Below are 17,530 nucleotides of genomic sequence, written 5' to 3'. Positions count from 1 at the left end.
ATTCCTGTGGGATCGACCTCACTCTTGTGAGTTATTACTACTTGATGCGACCCGGTATACTTGCCGGTGAGTTTGTGTGGAAATCTAATTTTCCCTCATCAAGTTTTTGGTGCCGTTGCCGGGGATTGATCTAGATTGACAATGATTAAGTGGGTGAGAAGTCTAGATTAAGCATTTTCTTTGTTTTTGTTCTTTTAATTTTCTGTTTCAAGTTGATACCAAGGTGTTTGAGTTATTGCCTCACTAAGAAATTCTTCTCTATGACATGAATTTCAATTTTCATTGGTGATGTGTTTTACAAAATTCAAATGGAGTTCAACTCATCTTGTGATCAAACAAATTTTATGGGATATTATCCACCATCACTAATTGACTATCCTAATGGTAGCTGGGAATATCACCAAGAAATCACAGATTCTGAGCACTCTAATCAATGGAGATATGCTTCAGAGCCACAAGATGAGCAAGACAAATTCATGGGATACTACCCAACACCACAAAATGATTCATATCAGTATCCTAATGGTGGTTGGGAGTATCACCAAGAATTAACAGATTTTGAGCAACCCAATCAATGGGGATATGCTTTAGAAAATGATCAAGACAATTTCATGAGATATTGCCCACCACCACAAGATGATTTAGGTCATTATTCTCATGGTGGTTGGGAATATCAACAAGGAATGAGGGAGTATGAATAATCAAGTGAAATGAACTATTTCCCAGAGCCAAAAAGTGATTCATATTTTTATGACACTGACATAAATTATGGCTGGGAAGGGAATTGCAATGATTCACATTCTAATCATTCAAAGACATTATCACTTGACTATGCTGTCATTACATACATGGAAGATTGCTCCTCCATGCCACAAAATAATCCACCCTGTGATGAATCCAACAATCACTCAAGTTGTGGGCGGGAGGATGAAAACCAAATAGCATTCAATAGTTCATATTCCACTCATCATGAGACATCATCACTGGAGTGTGCTTTTAATAAATTCATGCAAAATTGTCCCCCAAGGTCACAAGATGATCCATACTGTGATGAATTCAACAATTCTTCATGTCGTGCTTGGGAGGATCAAAATCAGAGAGCACTCAATGTGTCATACTCCATTAATCAAGAGCCATCATCACTTGAGCAAACCTTCAACTCATATATGCAAAGTTGTCCAACTTCACCTCCTCGTTTTTCATTTGAAAATCCTTCATTATTTGACTATACCTCAACACAAAGTTTCCTTCAATATCCATACAATTCATTTAACCAACCACAAGACACACCTGATTACTCATAAAATCCATTTTATACCCCTCAACACAACTTCACCATAATACCCACAAACCCACAAAATCCATCCCAATCGGTTTCTCTCGTGCTACAAGCAGAACAATACCTGTAAAGTGCCATAGACTCTAGGGAGAGAACTGGAAAACTCTTGGAAAGACAAGAACAATCCTGGAAAGAGCAAGAGACCCTCTTCAAGAAGATGGATGGGCACTTGAGCAAATGAAGAGAAACTTAGAACTGCTGAGCAAGGAAGATGAAGACCAACTGATGGATGTGAAGGAGGAAGTGGAAGATCAAGAAGAAGAGGCATCTGTGTCAAGCAAAATTTTGATGAAGAATGAGGTGGTGGAGTGATGAGCGGATAATTTATACGCTTTTTGGCATTGTTTTTAGTATGTTTTTAGTAGGATCTAGTTACTTTTAGGGATGTTTTTATTAGTTTTTATGTTAAATTTACATTTCTGGACTTTACTATGAGTTTGTGTGTTTTTCTGTGATTTCAGGTATTTTCTGGCTGAAATTGAGGGACTTGAGCAAAAATCAGATTCAGAGGTTGAAGAAGGACTGCTGATGCTGTTGGATTCTGACCTCCCTGGACTCAAAATGAATTTTCTGGAGCTACAAAACTCAAAATGGCGCGCTTCCAATTTAGTTGGAAAGTAGACATCAAGGGCTTTCCAGCAATATATAATAGTTCATACTTTGGCCGAGTTTAGATGACGCAAAAGGGCGTTGAACGCCAGTTCTACGCTGCAGTCTAGAGTTAAACGCCAGAAACACGTCACAAACCAGAGTTGAACGCCAGAAACACGTTACAAACTGGCGTTCAACTCCAAGAATGACCTCTTCACGTGTAAACTTCAAGCTCAGCCCAAGCACACACCAAGTGGACCCCGGAAGTGGATTTATGCATCAATTACTTACTTCTGTAAACCCTAGTAGCTAGTTTAGTATAAATAGGACTTTTTACTATTGTATTGACATCTTATGATTTTTAGTTCATCTTTGGATTATCTTTTGATCTATTGATCACGTTTGGGGGCTGGCCATTCGGCCATGCCTGGACCATCATCACTTATGTATTTTCAACGGTAGAGTTTCTGCACTCCATAGATCAAGGTGTGGAGCTCTGTTGTTCCTCTTGATTTAATGCAAAGTACTACTGTTTTCTATTCAATTCAACTTATTCCGCTTCTAAGATATCCATTCGCACCCAAGAACATGATAAATGTGATGATTATGTGACGCTCATCATCATTCTCACTTATGAACGCGTGCCTGACAAACACTTCCGTTCTACATGCAAACAAGCTAGAATGAGTATCTCTTAGATATCTAATACAGGGGACCGAGTCCGAGTTATTAGTATCTTCGTGGTATAAGTTAGAACCCATGGATGGCCATTCCTGAGATCTGGAAAGTCTAAACCTTGTCTGTGGTATTCCGAGTAGGATCTAGGAAGGGATGGCTGTGACGAACTTCAAACTCGCGAGTGCTGGGTGATGCGCGGAAAACTTGTCTCATAACAAATCTCCCTTCGGCAAGTGTACCGAATTTGTCGTCAAGTAAAAACTCACAATAGAGTGAGGTCGAATCCCACAGGGATTGATTGATCAAGCAACTTTAATTAGAAGAATGTTCTAGTTGAGCGAATCCAGAATTTGGGTTGAGAGTTGCAGAAAATAAAATGGCGGGAATGTAAATAACAGAAAAGTAAATGCTAGAATTAAAGGACTGGAAGTAAATGACTGAAAATAAATTGCAGAATTGTAAATGGGAAATGGGGATTTGCTCATAAGAGTAAATGCAGAAATTAAAGAGAATGGGTAAGATCAGAGATGGGGAGTTCATTGGGCTTAGGAGATGTTGCAATTCTCCGGATCAAGTTCATTTTCATCTTTTCTTCAATCAATACACTCATTGATCTCCTTGGCAATCTTAAGTGATTGAATTACAATTTCTTGCAATTCAATCTCTCAAATCTTGATCAATAGCCAATTCCTTGGTCAATTGCTCATGAGAAGAGATGAAGTATGGTCACTGATTATACCACATGCATTTCCCAAATCAAGTATTGAGAGGGTTATAGTCACATAACCATCCAAACCCAATTTGGTCCAGCATGAGAAAGCATTTCTAACTTGATCTCTTCATTCCTCTTTCAAGGTTCAAAAGAGATCCAAGTTTGAATAGCTTCTCTTCCAAGATAACTACTCAATTGGATGAATATCGAAAGCTTTCAAGTAAAATCAAGAGAAAAGATAGAAGAAGAATAATGAAAATTAGTATTGATCCATCAAATTACAACAGAGCTCCCTAACCCAATAAAAGGGGTTTAGTTGTTCATAGCTCTTGAAAATGAAAACAAAGATGCAGAATACATCATAAAACTAGAAAATGCAGAGAAAGTAAAATACAGAGAGTAGATCTCTTTTTTCAGCCTTCAGAACTCCTTTTTCAATTCAAAGCTACTCCTATATATAATACTCTTCTCAGCTTCTAGTTTGCTCTTCAAGTCTTGGGCCTTTGGATCTTGAGTTTGAAGCAATTCTTTCCTTCATTTGGGCTTGGCTTTACTTGCAGAGAGAAAGTGTTAAGTGGGTAGAGACTTTAGCTCAGGGCGTAAGGGGTGTTAATCATTTAGTGAAAGTATATGTTCGGGAACGTTAGTGACACTTAACATTTTCACTAACGTTCCAATGTACCCCTTTGCCTCACGTTAGAGCTCGACGATAACTAGGTTAACGTGGCTTCTAACGTGGCCTTGCCAACCTTCGAGAACGTTAGTGACACTCAACATTGTCACTAACGTTCCAATGTGCCCCTAGATCTCACGTTAGAGTCCACGTTAACTTGAAATCCCAGCTCATAAATGATTTCCTTATCAACCATCCACCCGTATTGCAATGCATGATGCAGGCTTCTGAATCTCTTTTCATCATAAGAGTGTTCTTCCATTGGTTCCTTTCCATTCCTTCTTTTAGAACTTGAAGATGCCATGAATGATGGTTAATATGTGAAGGTGGTAAGGTTGTGGAGACTTTTGGTTGTTTAGGGTTTTATGGCAATGAAGAGAGTGAGGGGAGGAATGTTTATAATCGGATAGAGGGTGTCTTGTACCGAAATGAAGAGTGGTGAAGGGTGTGTGATGACAATGAAGGGTGGTACAGACAAGGGTCATTTATATAGAGAAGTTGTGAGAGAATGGAGGGTATAGATTGATGAAGTGGCCACTTGATGGACAGTTGGGGTTATGCATGGCTAGAAGACAAGGATCATCACTTTATGATGGGGATTGCTCGGTCTTCTAGGGGTCCCATTTTTTCAATGTTGCATGGCAACATTTTCCAATGTATTCCCTTCTTAGAACAAGTGTGTAGCCTCTCCTTTTGTGGTGTCCGAACCTTCTTTGTTTGGTTGTCCAATCTATCCCTTTTAATGCTCCTTTTCTTTTCCTATAAAGACAAACTAAGAAAAGTAAGAAAAGATATTAAAATGACCATATGAACTATACGGCTAATATTAATAAAAAAGGAAGAAAAGATTTGATTGTTTATTTATGAATTCCAACTAACTAACTGACTATTGGTGGGTCCTCATATGTATTTTGGTGGCACCATGGGGTGACACCAAACTTAGTTTGGAGCACTGTGATGGAGGTGTTGTGTTCAAAGCTCCCAAGACTAGCATGCATCTTGGTTTGCTTTGAACACCAAACTTGTTCCTCACTATATTCTGCACAAGAAGGTTTTCACCAATTGTTTGTTAGGTTTGAAATTCATAAATATTGACTTATTCACTATCTTCTGAAAGCATATAAAACATGGGTTGCCTCCCATAAAGCGCTTCTTTAGCGTCACTAGCTTGACGTTTTTCCTTCATCAGGGTGGTTGGTAGTGCTTAAAGTCCTCCCCTCTTGCTGTGGATTTATATCCATTGGTTGGATCAATGATCTCCACATGTTCCAGGGAAAGAACTCTGTTGATAGTGAAGACCTTGGGTAACTGAGATGGTACAGTAGGGAGAATAGGGGGAATATCTGGGAAGTAAGCTGAGACAACTCTATCCCCTGGAGAGAAGTCTTCCGTAGGGATCTTCTTGTTCCTCCACCTCCTTGGTACCTTCTTCTTTGTTTCTTTTGAGGTTGCCTTCCCCTTGGTGACCTCTTTTTCTGCAGGGGTTGTGATGCTGTCTATGCCTGCCTCTAGAGGTTTAGGTTCCTCCAATTTTTCCTTGAGCTGTGGCAATTGCTGTGTTCCTTGTTTATCAATTAAGGGAATCTCAGAATGATCTGGCTGTGCTTCAGTGCTTGTCTCCTCCTTTAGTGTCTCATTATCATTTGTGCTTCGTTCCTTGTCCTCTTGATCTGTTTCTCATGAGAGTTTGAAAACATTGAAGCTGAGTCGTTCATCATGGATTCTCAATATTAGCTCCCCTTTCTCTACATTGATAAGTGCTCTGGCCGTAGCTAGGAATGGTCTTCCCAATATGATTGGATGAGAGTGACTCTCTTCCATGTCCAGGATGACAAAGTCTGTTGGGAGAAAGTATTTCCCAACCTTTAGCAACACATTTTCTACCACTCCTATTGCTTGTTTTTGAGTTTTGTCAGCTAGTCTGATGATTACATCTGTGGGCATTATCTCATTAATCTGCAGCCTCTTCACCAGGGATAAAGGCAGTAAGTTGATACTGGCCCCCAAATCACATAGTGCTCTATCGAACATAGTTTCACCTATGGCACAAGGGATGTGAAAACTCCCTGGGTCTCTTCTTTTTGTAGGCAACTCAGGTTGAATAAGGGCACTACATTCCTTGTTTATCACTATAGTCTGGCCTCCTTTGAGTGAGCTTTTCCTGGGCAGAAGTTCCTTCATATACTTGATGAATGCAGGCATTTGCTGAATTGCCTTGATGAATGGTATGTTTACATGCAAAGATGCAAACAAGTCTAGGAACCTTGAGTATATTCTCTTTCCCACAGCACCATTGAGCAGTTGAGGAAAGGGTGCATAGAGCTTCAGCAACTCTTGTTGTGACATTTCTGGTTCTTGGTGATCTTTATCCTCCTCCTTTGTTGAGTTGTCTTCAGGTTGTTCGAGAAGTTTGCTTTGCTTGTCTTCAGTCTCTTGATCACTTGTAGTGACCATTTTGCAATCTTCCCATCTTACTTTCTTTGCTTCTCCCTTGGGTTTTTCTCCGTGTCACTTGGGAAGCTATCAGTAGGTTTGGGAATCTTCTCAGCTAAATATCCCACCTGGAATTCCAGCTTCCTAATGGTCTCTCCCTAGTTCTTAATATTGGCTCGCACCTCCTCTTTGAACACCTTATTTTCTTGAATCTCTTGGCATATTCCTTCAAGTAGGGCTTCAATCTTAGAGAGCTTGTCATCAATTGATGGGTGATTCGGAGCAGATGTGTTATTTTGGTTTTGATAAGCATATGAAGAAGTGTTGTTGTGGGGGTGTTGAGACGTCCTCTGTGTGAATTGATGGTGAGCTGCATTGTTGTTGGAGTTGTAACGTCTCTGGTCTTGGTTTTGATCTTGCTCACTTCCCCACCCAAAGTTTGGGTGGTTTCTCCATCCAGGGTTGTAGGTCTTGGAGTATGGATCATAGTTTTTCCTTGGTGAACTCCCAATGTAGTTGGCTTGCTCCTGATTCCCCTCTGCTTCTTCATTCACTCCTTCTTGGATTGTTGATGAAGTGGAGATTGCTGCTACTTGGTTCATCTCTATCTTCTTAGTGAGGTCAGCCAGCTGCTGGGTAATGAGCTTGTTTTGGGCCAACAGAGCATCTACATTGTTTAGCTCCATTACTCCTCTTGTGTTCCCTCTTTCGGAAGCATAGAAGTAGTCGTTCTCTGCTACAGTTTCAATAACATCTATAGCTTCCTCAATGGTCTTCTTCTTGTTCAAAGATCCTCCAGATGAATGGTCTACGGCCTTCTTTGACTCATAAGAGAGCCCTTCATAGAAAATGTGCAGCTGCACCCATTCGTTGAACATGTCAGGTGGACACCTCCTTGTTAAGTCCTTGAACCTCTCTCATGCTTCATATAGAGTCTCACCATCTTGTTGCCTTAAAGTTTGGACCTCAGCTCTCAGCCTATTGATTCGTTGAGGAGGGTAAAATCTTGCTAAGAATTTGTTCACCACGTCTTCCCAAGTTGTCAAGCTTTCCCGTGGGAAAGATTCCAGCCATTTGGCTGCCTTGTCCCTGAGTGAGAATGGAAATAAGAGCAGTCTATAGGCGTCAGGATGAACACCATTAGACTTCACTGTGTCACATATTCTCAGGAAGGTGGTTAAATGTTGATTGGGGTCTTCTTGAACACTCCCTCCAAACGAACAATTGTTCTGAACAAGGGTGATGAGCTGTGGTTTAAGTTCAAAGTTGTTGGCATGGATTGTTGGCTTTTGGATGCTACTTCCACAATTCCCTGGGTTTGGATTGATGTAAGAGCCTAAAATTCTTCTATCCTCCCCAGCATGATTTGCTCTACCTCCTCCCCCATGGTTGTGATTTTCTTCTTCGTGATGGTTTTCCATGTTGTCTTCCATGTTTGTTTCAAAGAATTCCTCTTCTTCCTCAGCACCAACCACTTTCTTTCCTCTTGCCTCCCTCCTTAATCTAAGGAAGGTCCTCTCAGGTTCAGAATCGAAGGAAGTTGAAGCCCCGCTTCTTCTCCCTGTCATACAACCATCAAGTACAAGCAAGAAAAGATAGGTGCAGAAAGTATTTGTGTCAGAATTACTGTTAGTTGTGGGTGATGCAATATATCAAACAGTTAGTGGGTTAGCAAACAAAATTGAAAATAACAAAGAAGAACAAAAGAGTAGACGGAGAAGGGAAGAAGTTTAACTAAAACAAAAAGTAAATCACTCAAACAGAAAATGAAATTCACAAAATAAAAATGCTCAATATAGTGATCTTCCAATTTAATCATTGTTGATGCACAATCAATCCCCGACAACGGCACCATAAACTTGATACACGGAAAACTTGTCTCATAACAAATCTCCCTTCGGCAAGTGTACTGAATTTGTCGTCAAGTAAAAACTCACAATAGAGTGAGGTCGAATCCCACAGGGATTGATTGATCAAGCAACTTTAATTAGAAGAATGTTCTAGTTGAGCGAATCCAGAATTTGGGTTGAGAGTTGCAGAAAATAAAATGGCGGGAATGTAAATAACAAAAAAGTAAATGCTAAAATTAAAGGACTGGAAGTAAATGACTGAAAATAAATTGCAGAATTGTAAATGGGAAATGGGGATTCGCTCATAAAAGTAAATGCAGAAATTAAAGAGAATGGGTAAGATCAGAGATGGGGAGTTCATTGGGCTTAGGAGATGTTGCAATTCTCCGGATCAAGTTCATTTTCATCTTTTCTTCAATCAATGCACTCATTGATCTCCTTGGCAATCTTAAGTGATTGAATTACAATTTCTTGCAATTCAATCTCTCAAATCTTGATCAATAGCCAATTCCTTGGTCAATTGCTCATGAGAAGAGATGAAGTATGGTCACTGATTATACCACATGCATTTCCCAAATCAAGTATTGAGAGGGTTATAGTCACATACCCATCCAAACCCAATTTGGTCCAGCATGAGAAAGCATTTCTAGCTTGATCTCTTCATTCCTCTTTCAAGGTTCAAAAGAGATCCAAGTTTGAATAGCTTCTCTAGCACGATAACTACTCAATTGGATGAAGATCGAAAGCTTTCAAGTAAAATCAAGAGAAAAGATAGAAGAAGAATAATGAAAATTAGTATTGATCCATCAAATTACAACAGAGCTCCCTAACCCAATGAAAGGGGTTTAGTTGTTCATAGCTCTTGAAAATGAAAACAAAGATGGAGAATACATCATAAAACTAGAAAATGCAGAGAAAGTAAAATACAGAGAGTAGTTCTCTTTTTTTTAGCCTTCAGAACTCCTTTTTCAATTCAAAGCTACTCCTATATATACTACTCTTCTCAGCTTCTAGTTTGCTCTTCAAGTCTTGGGCCTTTGGATCTTGAGTTTGAAGCAGTTCTTTCCTTCATTTGGGCTTGGCTTTACTTGCAGAGAGAAAGTGTTAAGTGGGTAGAGACTTTAGCTCAGGGCGTAAGGGGTGTTAATCATTTAGTGAAAGTATATGTTCGGGAACGTTAGTGACACTTAACATTTTCACTAACGTTCCAATGTACCCCTTTGCCTCACGTTAGAGCTCGACGTTAACTAGGTTAACGTGGCTTCTAACGTGGCCTTGCCAACCTTCGAGAACGTTAGTGACACTCAACATTGTCACTAACGTTCCAATGTGCCCCTAGATCTCACGTTAGAGTCCACGTTAACTAGGTTAACGTGGCTTCTAACGTGGCCATTCTTAGCCATCCCAACGTTAGTGACAATGTTGAGTGTCACTAACGTTGGCTCATCATTCATTCCTCATCATTAGCTTCCACGTTAACTAAGTTAACGTGGAAGTTAACGTGGCTCCTTGGGGGGTTGTGTGGTTGCTTCCAACGTTAGTGACAATGTTGAGTGTCACTAACGTTGGCGACAACTCTCACCTCTTACGTTATCTCCCATGTTAACCAAGTTAACGTGGGAGTTAACGTGGTGTGTTGCATCCTTAGGCCAACGTTAGTGACAATGTTGAATGTCACTAACGTTGGCTTCTCTTCCCCTTTTAACGTTAGAGGCCACGATAACTAGGTTAACGTGGGCTCTAACGTAGCCACTCATTAGTGTTTGCCAACGTTAGTGACAATGTTAAGTGTCACTAACGTTGGCTCAACTTCCCTTTTCCACGTTAGAGTTCACGTTAACTTAGTTAACGTGACTCTTAACGTGGGCAATGATGGCTATGAGAGTGTCATTGGCAATCACTTTTCTCATTAACCTTGCAAGTTTCCTCCCTTTCCTTGCTTCCTTTGGTCCTGAAATCAAGCAATAGAGTGCATCAAAGTTCTAGTCCAAGTCATGGGAAATGCAACATACAATTTGTCACAAAACTTATGCAAAATCCTCATGAAATAATGTAAAATGCACAATGTATGCTTGAGTCAAGGTGTAAGTGAATATCTACCCAAAACTAGCTTATTTCCTAAGGAAATGCATGAAACTACCCTAAAAACAGTAAAGAAAAGGTCAGTGAAACTGGCCAAGATGCCCTGGCATCACAACACCAAACTTAAAGCTTGCTTGTCCCTAAGCAAGTACTGGAACAAGAGAATGATGAATGGAATATCCAGAGGAATGAGTCATTCTTGTGGAAGTCATGTCACTGATTTTATGGTGGTTTCATGCATAGCAACTTAGGTTCATTCCTTTACTGGCTTTCAGACCTTTATCATGTCCTAAAACACTGACTTTGCTTACATCCCATGAGACTTTTATTGATCCTTTTATTGTTATTTCAAGGGTTGTTTGTGTTCTTTAGGCTAAGTGCTCTGTAAGAGGGCAACTCTTTAAGATAAGCTTTCAGCCAACACTCCTGAACCAGTTGGTTCAAGGTGCTAGGTGTTGAGGCACCCCTAAGGACTTACTCCCTCAAGTCTCTCCCCCATACATACACACCACAGGCATCTGGTTCATTTATTTTCCTTCTTGAGACCTTGGTGTCCAGCACCTCTTTGGGTTACTAAGTGCTCTGTAGTGAGGGTTACTCTTGATAGTGGACTTTCAGCTGATAATCCCGAGTTAGTTAACCCAAGTTACCAAGTGATAAGGCACCCCAAAGAGCTTATTCGTCTAAGTAGATCCCTCACACAGGAGCACCACAGACACATGCCTCAAGACTAAAACCATTGGTGCCTAGCCTTATTGCTTACTTTTTTCTTTTATTTTTCAACCTTTATTGTTCTTTCCCTTTTTCTTATTAGGATCTTCTTATTTAGCTAGTCTCATGGGGTGTGTTCAAAGCATATGATTCAGGACAGATAGTTGTCTTCCCACCTTGTGGTTGAACCAACTTAGCTAACTTATGACTACCCCAAAGATTCATGAATGCACTTCCACAATATGAACTCTACTCTGGTCTTTTTAAAAACAATCATTCTCTCTTCATTTAATTCAAAAGGAACAAGCTTATAAGAAAGTAAAGTAAAGATGCAGTGACATAAAGACCAACACACAGAGACCTCTTCAACACATAAAAAAAACAGAATTCAAGAAGGTTTAAACTAACATGGAAGCAAGTTCTATTTCATACAAGATCTTCCTTATTTAAAGCATAGAAGAAAAATGGACCAAAGAAGGAGCTCCACCACCTTTTCCTCTTGTGGATGTCCATGCTCTCCTTCTTGATTGCTTTCTTTGTGTCCTCTTGCATTCCTTCTCATCCGTGCCAATTTTGCTTGCTTCCAATCCTCAAGTGCCTTTCTTACCGATTCATGACTCTCTTCCACCCGTTGTCTTTCCTCTCGTGCTAATTCATCCTTCATTTCTTCATATCGGGCTATTCCTGGATGCAATATTGGCAGCTGTCCTACTAAGTAGCCGAGCCTGGCTTGAGTGTTTATGTGATGTCCTGTCTCGCTCATGTAAACTCCTTCTGCGAATGCCCTTTGCTCGTCCAATAATTCTGCCTGTTCTATTTGTCTTCGATGCATCTCATGTATGTGTGCCCCTTGATGTGCTTGGATGTTGATTAGCCTCTGGATGGATTCTTGTTGCTCATTTTGCCTTTGTTCCACCCTGTTGAATGTATCTCCCCATTATTGTCCTTGACTCAGTTGCTGTTCCATCATTTGCTTTTGCCACTCACCTTGTTGAGTCATCCATCTTGAGAGTGACTCCTCTTGCTGCCCCATCATCTGTAGTTGCAGTTCTCTCTGTGCTCCTTGGCTTTCCAAGTATTGTTGAGATAGTCCACTAATGGCCTCCTGCAACTGATGCATATTCAAGGTGGTTGGTGTTTGACCTTCTATGGCTTGTCCTTCTACTACTTGAGGAGCTGTCCTCTTCCTTTGCTTCTGTTGAGGTAGGGGGGATGCAGTGGCATTCATCCTTCGTACAGTTATTGGAATGCCTTCCTTTATCCTCACGGGGTCCTCATCTTCAAAAACCACCCCAGCTTTCTTGCAAATTCGGTAAATAGTGCTGGGGTACCCTATCGTTCCTCTTGAGTCGCTTTTCTCCGCCATCTTTCTAATGCCTTCAGCTATGAGTTCATGGACCTTGATTTCTCCTCCCTTCAGTATACAGTGCACAATTGTGGCTCTCTTGACATTCACCTCCGAGTTGTTTGCAGCTGGGAGAATAGACCTTCTCACTAGCTCAAACCACCCCTTGGCTTCAGGAGTGAGGTCTGTTCTCTTGATGAACTTTGGTTTATTTCCCGCACCCCTTTCCCAGTCAGCTCCTGGTACACAGATATCTTGCAGAATCTGGTCATAATTGGGGTTGTCCAATCTTGAGTGATAGCTTTCTTCTTCAAACTGTATAGACCGTAGCTTCAATGCACTCATGGGACCAAAGTCCACCATCTTTCCTCTCACAAAGCTTGTATAGGACTCATCCTTCTTATTATATCGAACCGCATTTGCATAAAATTCTCTTATGAGGTTTGCATTTACCTTAATGACCGGGTCAGTGAGGAGCTCCCATCTTCTCCTTTCTATCTTTTTCGTAATTTCGGGGCACTCAGTTTTTTTAACTTGAAATCCCAGCTCATAAATGATTTCCTTATCAACCATCCACCCGTATTGCAATGCATGATGCAAGCTTCTGAATCTCTTTTCATCATAAGAGTGTTCTTCTATTGGTTCCTTTCCATTCCTTCTTTTAGAACTTGAAGATGCCATGAATGATGGTTAATATGTGAAGGTGGTAAGGTTGTGGAGACTTTTGGTTGTTTAGGGTTTTATGGCAATGAAGAGAGTGAGGGGAGGAATGTTTATAATCGGATAGAGGGTGTCTTGTACCGAAATGAAGAGTGGTGAAGGGTGTGTGATGACAATGAAGGGTGGTACAGACAAGGGTCGTTTATATAGAGAAGTTGTGAGAGAATGGAGGGTGTAGATTGATGAAGTGGCCACTTGATGGACAGTTGGGGTTATGCATGGCTAGAAGACAAGGATCATCACTTTATGATGGGGATTGCTCGGTCTTCTAGGGGTCCCATTTTTTCAATGTTGCATGGCAACATTTTCCAATGTATTCCCTTCTTAGAACAAGTGTGTAGCCTCTCCTTTTGTGGTGTCCGAACCTTCTTTGTTTGGTTGTCCAATCTATCCCTTTTAATGCTCCTTTTCTTTTCCTATAAAGACAAACTAAGAAAAGTAAGAAAAGATATTAAAATGACCATATGAACTATACGGCTAATATTAATAAAAAAGGAAGAAAAGATTTGATTGTTTATTTATGAATTCCAACTAACTAACTGACTATTGGTGGGTCCTCATAAGTATTTTGGTGGCACCATGGGGTGACACCAAACTTAGTTTAGAGCACTGTGATGGAGGTGTTGTGTTCAAAGCTCCCAAGACTAGCATGCATCTTGGTTTGCTTTGAACACCAAACTTGTTCCTCACTATATTCTGCACAAGAAGGTTTTCACCAATTGTTTGTCAGGTTTGAAATTCATAAATATTGACTTATTCACTATCTTCTGAAAGCATATAAAACATGGGTTGCCTCCCATAAAGCGCTTCTTTAGCGTCACTAGCTTGACGTTTTTCCTTCATCAGGGTGGTTGGTAGTGCTTAAAGTCCTCCCCTCTTGCTGTGGATTTATATCCATTGGTTGGATCAATGATCTCCACATGTTCCAGGGAAAGAACTCTGTTGATAGTGAAGACCTTGGGTAACTGAGATGGTACAGTAGGGAGAATAGGGGGAATATCTGGGAAGTAAGCTGAGACAACTCTATCCCCTGGAGAGAAGTCTTCCGTAGGGATCTTCTTGTTCCTCCACCTCCTTGGTACCTTCTTCTTTGTTTCTTTTGAGGTTGCCTTCCCCTTGGTGACCTCTTTTTCTGCAGGGGTTGTGATGCTGTCTTTGCCTGCCTCTAGAGGTTTAGGTTCCTCCAATTTTTCCTTGAGCTGTGGCAATTGCTGTGTTCCTTGTTTATCAATTAAGGGAATCTCAAAATGATCTGGCTGTGCTTCAGTGCTTGTCTCCTCCTTTAGTGTCTCATTATCATTTGTGCTTCGTTCCTTGTCCTCTTGATCTGTTTCTCGTGAGAGTTTGAAAACATTGAAGCTGAGTCGTTCATCATGGATTCTCAATATTAGCTCCCCTTTCTCTACATTGATAAGTGCTCTGGCCGTAGCTAGGAATGGTCTTCCCAATATGATTGGATGAGAGTGACTCTCTTCCATGTCCAGGATGACAAAGTCTGTTGGGAGAAAGTATTTCCCAACCTTTAGCAACACATTTTCTACCACTCCTATTGCTTGTTTTTGAGTTTTGTCAGCCAGTCTGATGATTACATCTGTGGGCATTATCTCATTAATCTGCAGCCTCTTCACCAGGGATAAAGGCAGTAAGTTGATACTGGCCCCCAAATCACATAGTGCTTTATCGAACATAGTTTCACCTATGGCACAAGGGATGTGAAAACTCCCTGGGTCTCTTCTTTTTGTAGGCAACTCAGGTTGAATAAGGGCACTACATTCCTTGTTTATCACTATAGTCTGGCCTCCTTTGAGTGAGCTTTTCCTGGGCAGAAGTTCCTTCATATACTTGATGAATGCAGGCATTTGCTGAATTGCCTTGATGAATGGTATGTTTACATGCAAAGATGCAAACAAGTCTAGGAACCTTGAGTATATTCTCTTTCCTACAGCACCATTGAGTAGTTGAGGAAAGGGTGCATAGAGCTTCAGCAACTCTTGTTGTGACATTTCTGGTTCTTGGTGATCTTTATCCTCCTCCTTTGTTGAGTTGTCTTCAGGTTGTTCGAGAAGTTTGCTTTGCTTGTCTTCAGTCTCTTGATCACTTGTAGTGACCATTTTGCAATCTTCCCATCTTACTTTCTTTGCTTCTCCCTTGGGGTTTTTCTCCGTGTCACTTGGGAAGCTATCAGTAGGTTTGGGAATCTTCTCAGCTAAATATCCCACCTGGAATTCCAGCTTCCTAATGGTCTCTCCCTAGTTCTTAATATTGGCTCGCACCTCCTCTTTGAACACCTTATTTTCTTGAATTTCTTGGCATATTCCTTCAAGTAGGGCTTCAATCTTAGAGAGCTTGTCATCAATTGATGGGTGATTCGGAGCAGATGTGTTATTTTGGTTTTGATAAGCATATGAAGAAGTGTTGTTGTGGGGGTGTTGAGACGTCCTCTGTGTGAATTGATGGTGAGCTGCATTGTTGTTGGAGTTGTAACGTCTCTGGTCTTGGTTTTGATCTTGCTCACTTCCCCACCCAAAGTTTGGGTGGTTTCTCCATCCAGGGTTGTAGGTCTTGGAGTATGGATCATAGTTTTTCCTTGGTGAACTCCCAATGTAGTTGGCTTGCTCCTGATTCCCCTCTGCTTCTTCATTCACTCCTTCTTGGATTGTTGATGAAGTGGAGATTGCTGCTACTTGGTTCATCTCTATCTTCTTAGTGAGGTCAGCCAGCTGCTGGGTAATGAGCTTGTTTTGGGCCAACAGAGCATCTACATTGTTTAGCTCCATTACTCCTCTTGTGTTCCCTCTTTCGGAAGCATAGAAGTAGTCGTTCTCTGCTACAGTTTCAATAACATCTATAGCTTCCTCAATGGTCTTCTTCTTGTTCAAAGATCCTCCAGATGAATGGTCTACGGCCTTCTTTGACTCATAAGAGAGCCCTTCATAGAAAATGTGCAGCTGCACCCATTCGTTGAACATGTCAGGTGGACACCTCCTTGTTAAGTCCTTGAACCTCTCTCATGCTTCATATAGAGTCTCACCATCTTGTTGCCTTAAAGTTTGGACCTCAGCTCTCAGCCTATTGATTCGTTGAGGAGGGTAAAATCTTGCTAAGAATTTGTTCACCACGTCTTCCCAAGTTGTCAAGCTTTCCCTTGGGAAAGATTCCAGCCATTTGGCTGCCTTGTCCCTGAGTGAGAATGGAAATAAGAGCAGTCTATAGGCGTCAGGATGAACACCATTAGACTTCACTGTGTCACATATTCTCAGGAAGGTGGTTAAATGTTGATTGGGGTCTTCTTGAACACTCCCTCCAAACGAACAATTGTTCTGAACAAGGGTGATGAGCTGTGGTTTAAGTTCAAAGTTGTTGGCATGGATTGTTGGCTTTTGGATGCTACTTCCACAATTCCCTGGGTTTGGATTGATGTAAGAGCCTAAAATTCTTCTATCCTCCCCAGCATGATTTGCTCTACCTCCTCCCCCATGGTTGTGATTTTCTTCTTCGTGATGGTTTTCCATGTTGTCTTCCATGTTTGTTTCAAAGAATTCCTCTTCTTCCTCAGCACCAACCACTTTCTTTCCTCTTGCCTCCCTCCTTAATCTAAGGAAGGTCCTCTCAGGTTCAGAATCGAAGGAAGTTGAAGCCCCGCTTCTTCTCCCTGTCATACAACCATCAAGTACAAGCAAGAAAAGATAGGTGCAGAAAGTATTTGTGTCAGAATTACTGTTAGTTGTGGGTGATGCAATATATCAAACAGTTAGTGGGTTAGCAAACAAAATTGAAAATAACAAAGAAGAACAAAAGAGTAGACGGAGAAGGGAAGAAGTTTAACTAAAACAAAAAGTAAATCACTCAAACAGAAAATGAAATTCACAAAATAAAAATGCTCAATATAGTGATCTTCCAATTTAATCATTGTTGATGCACAATCAATCCCCGACAACGGCACCATAAACTTGATACACGGAAAACTTGTCTCATAACAAATCTCCCTTCGGCAAGTGTACTGAATTTGTCGTCAAGTAAAAACTCACAATAGAGTGAGGTCGAATCCCACAGGGATTGATTGATCAAGCAACTTTAATTAGAAGAATGTTCTAGTTGAGCGAATCCAGAATTTGGGTTGAGAGTTGCAGAAAATAAAATGGCGGGAATGTAAATAACAAAAAAGTAAATGCTAAAATTAAAGGACTGGAAGTAAATGACTGAAAATAAATTGCAGAATTGTAAATGGGAAATGGGGATTCGCTCATAAAAGTAAATGCAGAAATTAAAGAGAATGGGTAAGATCAGAGATGGGGAGTTCATTGGGCTTAGGAGATGTTGCAATTCTCCGGATCAAGTTCATTTTCATCTCTTCTTCAATCAATGCACTCATTGATCTCCTTGGCAATCTTAAGTG

The 17,530-nt window shown here is 40.7% G+C and overlaps 2 non-coding genes across 2 annotated transcripts; both read left to right on the top strand.

Moving 5' to 3' along the window:
• Positions 1–7,302: 7,302 nt before the first annotated feature.
• LOC112760480 (small nucleolar RNA R71) lies at positions 7,303–7,406 on the top strand. The gene has a single exon (XR_003180918.1). It is a non-coding gene; the product is annotated as a small nucleolar RNA R71 (small nucleolar RNA).
• Positions 7,407–16,101: 8,695 nt separating this feature from the next.
• On the top strand, positions 16,102–16,205 carry LOC112760479 (small nucleolar RNA R71). Its single transcript, XR_003180917.1, has one exon. It is a non-coding gene; the product is annotated as a small nucleolar RNA R71 (small nucleolar RNA).
• The last annotated feature ends 1,325 nt before the right edge of the window (positions 16,206–17,530 follow it).

Source organism: Arachis hypogaea, chromosome 16, assembly GCF_003086295.3.
Source record: "Arachis hypogaea cultivar Tifrunner chromosome 16, arahy.Tifrunner.gnm2.J5K5, whole genome shotgun sequence".
Classification (NCBI taxonomy): domain Eukaryota; kingdom Viridiplantae; phylum Streptophyta; class Magnoliopsida; order Fabales; family Fabaceae; genus Arachis; species Arachis hypogaea.
Note: the sequence above shows the minus strand (reverse complement) of the source record. Positions and strands in the feature narration are given on the sequence as shown.